The following is a 6,000-nucleotide window of genomic DNA, read 5'->3' as shown; positions in this document are numbered from 1 at the left end:
TTGGTTCTTGTCACATGAACTGCGGTGCGCTTGCGGCATTCTGAAAAGTTGGGGTGTTTTCATCTCGCTGCGCCTGGAAAAAATTAGCGCGTCGCTTCAATTATGAGCGCGCTTGCCGCGCGCCTACATTTGAAATAACGAACGTGAGCGCGCAAAAGACACGACATGTGAACGGCCCCTTGACGTGCTACTTTACCTCCAATCAGGCCACGGAGACCCTTGCCATAGACGGTAAAAGATACGCAGCAAGAAGAAACACTAGTGGTTCACGCGTGCGCGCATACTGAAAAGCTAACTTTATTGACATATGTCTCTCTATATGGCTCTGGGTTTAGGTAGAGACCTTTAAACTTAAAAAAAATATATCGTTTATTTAATATGTCAACAAATATGCAAATTCCGTGCGTATAAGAGAATTCCGTTTTCATGTGTAAATTCCGTGATTCCGTCCGCGTTTTCCGCATCACGGAAATCATAGGGCCCTAAATTTGACCGTCACTCCCACAGCCACTGTATTAAAAAACACACTCACAGCAGCGTCAACTTGTTTCTTGTAATTTGATGTAAAGGTAATAAAATACAGTATAATGTAGATAAAAAAAAAAAACTGGAGGAGAAGCTCAGCTAGTACACCTCGCAGCCAGGTATCGCACAACCGACGCGCACAATCTACTGTCAAGTGTGGTAGTCAGTACTATTGTTATGTTTAAGGACATTATGAAATTAAGATAATGTCTGTACTGTACATTATGCTATGACTGTACATTGTACAGTTAAATCACAATCGTTGGTTGCTATCCTGCTGTCGCTGAACATTTTACCTCAGGCATAGGGCCTAACGTTACATTAACTGAATTAATTTAGAATCTCTCCTGAAAATCCTATAACATCAGCAATCTTCCTCCACCCTGATTTCCGCATTTTGCCTTTAAAGATTCTGGTTAATTCGGGGTATTTCCCAACTTCATTGAGAGTTTCGTCTTTTTCCTTATCGCGACGCAACCCCACGCCATTGAAGTAATGTTAGTAGTGTGTTGTGACCGTTGTGACTTGTAAGTTAAAGGCACACTATGCAGCTTTCCGTTTTTGTCAAACAGCGACCCCTAGAGTCACTGTGGAGTACTTGTATTTAACGTTTCTGTCGTAAATACCACTCGCGCAGAGCCGTCTCTGCACTCACGGCCTGATCCCTTCCGCCCTCTATACCGGTACCTGTTCAATAGGATGGAAGCTGTAATGAGTGTAAATAAGGTGTGGCCCCTTTAAGAGCTGCGCGCGCCCTGTTGAACTGTCGTCGGCAGTCTGTGTTGTATGTGCACTTCGAACACCCGTATGCGGGTTATTTCGGTTTGATGCTCATTCTTATCCCACTTTTGTTTATCAAGTAAAGATGTGGATGGTAGAACGGGTGACAGACAGTTACACGAGTTCGACTGGGGAATAAAGTGCAAGTTGTGAGATGCCAATCGCCTCCGTGAGTCTGTCTGGCCTCTGTAATAACTTCATCTGTGAGCTATCCCTATTTCTCCTCCTGACAGAACGCGTTACAAAGCGTCGGACATCGAACAGGCACAGATAACCTCTGAAGATGTCTACTAGTCCATCAACAAGAACGATATTTACTCGAGTCTGACTCCTTGCTCGGTCAGTCTGCCGTTTCCTCTTTCTTTCGTCATCCGCTCTGACAAGCTTTCCAAGCTTTGTGTGCAGTGCCGAAAAGCAATTCGTTACATCGCGAGACCTGATATCACGCGATACTTCCTGACGGCGAGGCCACCGACCCGCCAGCCCAAAGTTGCAAGTGAGTTTTTTCCGCTCTCGGGCACCAGGGGGGTGCGAAACCACCACCATTCAACCCGAAATAAGTAATATAACCATTCCACTGACTCCGAAGCTGTTCAGTTAAGGTTAAAAAGTTACCTAGTGTCCCTTTAACTCCAGTAGGCGGTTTTGAAGGATTTGACAGTAGACGGCAATTGTTTAACTTTTTTTTTCAATAATAAAAGGTAATGTGTCGATTCAATTAAAAATCAACATATCACATATTTTTAAATATTACATAATTCATTGAAGCCTGTTTGTCATGTATAATACACCAACCAATCATCATCTGCCACAACAAGTTCAAATTTCATTGGACAATGTTGTGAAGTGGAGCGTTCATTTTCCGGTCATTTATAAATCGTTTGAAAATTGCATGGACAGACGAATTTACATTTATGAAGGATCTGAATCTGCGTCGTTGAAACAATGGATGTTAATTGACTACAAAGCACTGCACAAAACCAGCACCAAAAGTAGCATTAATGGTAAGTAGTTTTCAAGTCACTTGTATTTTGTCTATATGTTGATACACCGTTTACTATGCAGTAAACATAATTATGCTAGCATAGATAATAAGCATAGAGTTCAAAATTAAAAGCTCCAACCCATATTCAGTGTGCAAATTAAACAAAGAAAAATTCAAACCTCTTTTAGTTACAGTCAGTGTTTACATTACACCTACTACGTAATAATAGTTATAATATTAATCCAATGACAGTTATAGCCATATTTTGTAAAACAAATGCACTAAAAAATAAAGGAAACTTTCATAATTAGTTTTGTACCAATTTCTATACTTGAAAGAGATAAGCAGACATGATCTTTTATTTTGACGGAAACAGCATCAAGCTTTTATTTAGGCGGAAAACATGGTTTACAAACGTCTCTCATTAAATTTCCAGTAAATTGCGGTAATCGTCAACTATGCAGACGTGGAAATAATGTGTAACTGGGTTATGGGTTCCTTCCTACACTCATGACTTAGCCTAAGTGTTTTGAAAGTAGTTCTGCTTACCGCAGGCTCTAGGCTACACTTTCTCGTCTCTCTCCTGATCCTCCTCACTGTCATCATCAGCCGCTGGAGCTGATGAAGGTCAGAAAACATATTTTGACACATTTTACAGGGTCTGCTTGAAGGGCCTGTTTCTATTTTTTCACGCTATTTCTCTGCACATTCCTTGCGTTTCTTCTCCATCTCGCTTACTATTTTGACAGATACACAGTTTAAAGTTGTGATTGGGCCAGCCCAGTGTCAATCAAGAAAAGAACCAATTGGCCGCTGATCTACGTGTTTCATGCTGACTTTTTCATGCTGCACAAACCCAGCGCCGCCAATTAAGCAAAGCAAAACAAATGGGCCGCCGATGTACGAGTTTTATGGGCCGTTAAAAAAAATAAAAATAAAATAATAATAATAAAAATTATGTATATGTATGGGCCCAAAAAGCAGGTCGGCCCACCGGAAAAGTACCCGGTATGCCCGATGGCCACAGTAAGGTAGGACAAATCGACAGAACATCGAACTTCCCACTACTATCGCCTACACCGAAGCCCCGCCCACAGAGAAACGCTGACCAGTGACGCTGAATATCCTGCATTGGAATGCGTCATAGAACGTGACGTCACAATCGCTTACAGGTCAATAGACACATTAGGTGTGTTCGACATCGGCTGCGGCTGGATGTAACCGATCGGCGAGAGTATCCGCGTGCAGGCGGGGAGGAGCTGCAAACGGAGACGTGAAGTCGGACACTTTCTGGTTCCCGTAGTGACCGCTCACGTGGTGTTTGCATACTTTACCACAGCTGAAGTGAAATAAATGCAATATTTGCCAAATAATACACAGATGTTTCAGATACATTTTCATTCAACACTTTATGTAGGCTGCTGCTTCATACAGCGACTGTTTGAACAAGAATAAAGTTCAACATAAGCTATCAATGAAGTGGAGTCTACGTTTTTTAATCAGTTTTATTTGATAAACATGACACAATATAACATGACAACGACATGAAAAGAGTGTTTACTGTTATAATAAACTGATTTGAGAGCTTTAGAGGAACTAAAGGTGTTCGAATAAACACGAAACACACGTGATCATTGTCATGCGGTGAATCCGGCCAATCGTGGAACAGCTGTGTCGTCATCAGCCCTCGTGCAGCCGCTCTTGAGAAGCTGCGCTGGCTGAGTTCTCCGGCTACTCTCGAATCGGTCTCGCGGTACTTTGATGGCACACATCACAGTCACGTGGCGTCGGCGCTGCATCCAGGGGGGCAGCGTTTCATATTATGTTGAAGCTTCCCCGGGCGCCGCCATTGGCTAGCAGACCATCACCTGCTGTTAGCATCCCATTGACTCCCATTCATTTTGGCGTCACTTTGACAGCGAATAACTTTACATCTGAGGCGTTTAAAGACTCCATTTGTCCATTATTTATTTCTAAAGAAACACGAAAATGTATAAAAGGCTCCATTACCTTGTATCTTACGTTATGGCCCCGTAGAAGCAGTTTTTGTAAAAATAGGCTAACGATTGCGTCATAACCACGCGACTCTCTGTCGCACAGTAGAGAGATTACCGTATGGACAGGAGGAGATGCTCGCGCGCAATCGGGGGGACGTGGAGGCAAAATGGCAAAGTAATTAATCAGAATACTTAGCAAAAGTTTCTCCTGCTCCTAGCTCATGGACACCTCCTACTCACTCTCCGTCTCTGCAAGTTTCGGAAGGGAATGATTCAGATTTCGCTTGGCACTGCCACTAGAAGACAAACGGGTTGCTCACGTCACATCTACGTCGTCAAGCTCAGTTTGAGTCTGCGCAGTACGCTCGACCATCAGGAAGTTAGTGCTTCTAATTGACTTCACTTGTCTCCGTTGAATCCAATGGGGTCGCTGTGTCCAGTTTATATACTGTCTATGGCTGCATCAAGTCGGACAAAATTTCTAACCGGCATGCACTGCTTCAAGTCAGCCGCCGATCGGTCTGCGCAGAGCTGCATGAAGTCGAACATTACTTTGCTGACAGTTTTGTATTGGCATTTCTTACAGCGTCGTTATTCAGCATTTGAAAATGGGTTCAAAATTTTCTTGTGTTAAATGTGTAGATGTTTCTGACTGTGTGGACAATTTACACAAAAAAAAGAAAGTCAAGAGGAAGGCAAAAACCAATAAGACCAGCTCAAGTCAAGGTATGAAAGAGGACCAGACATGTCAATGTTATTGGAATATGTAGGATATGTAAAGTTTTGTTTTAATAATAAATAAATATAAATAATAGTAATGTTCAACCATGAATTGAAAAACTACTAGAGAATTCAGTAACATAATGTACTTTAACTACTAGAGAATTCAGTAACATAATGTACTTTAAACAGTTTTTATGCTGTCTTTACAAGTCCTAACAAGGTGAAATTGCTCAAGAATAATAATTATGCCGCGTGACGTTTGCCCAGTGGGCCTAATTCAAGTGTGAAAATAAAAATGTTGTGCTATTCAGATGGCAAATTAATGAATTCTACATTTGAGCATGTATGGTTACTAAAGGAACATCTAGATTGCCCCATTGATATTCACACACACAAATGAATGAAACTTAATGTAAAACTAACTTAATTAATGTAGACTTAACTTAATGAAACTTAGTTGGGGTATGTTTTGAAAAGTTGAACTATTTTTAATTTGACACTTAAACAGAGAACAGAACATTCCTGCATGTGCTCAATGACCGACAACTGAGAAAGCGGAATGCACGAATTAGACCTGTCTGAAAGCCCCAAAAAGAAGAGCCGAAAATTGGGCCTCGCGCGTTATCTGTGACCACAGCCGCGCGCACGCAGATATATTACAGACAGTGCATTCCTCTTTTGCGTTTCCTCGCCCTTGAACAGACACATAAACACAAAATTATGTCTAAATGGCCATCTTGACAAGTATCCTCTTGTTAATGTCATGTGAACAGTTGAGAAAGAAACTATTGTTTGTCAGTTTTTTCGGTCCGTGAAGTCGGTCTTAAAGTGACAGCACACACCTAATATTATGTAGTTTGTCTGTCATTAATTGTGTTATTTTACATTTATGCTTATTTATTAATTTCTGTACCTGAATACTACTGTTAGACTTTGAAACTTTATTTAGTATTCATCTCTGCTTGTAATTTGTGTATTTGTTCTTATTTT

This window comes from Rutilus rutilus, assembly GCF_951802725.1.
Source record: "Rutilus rutilus genome assembly, chromosome: 15".
Lineage (NCBI taxonomy): Eukaryota > Metazoa > Chordata > Actinopteri > Cypriniformes > Leuciscidae > Rutilus > Rutilus rutilus.
This window is presented reverse-complemented; position numbering follows the sequence as displayed.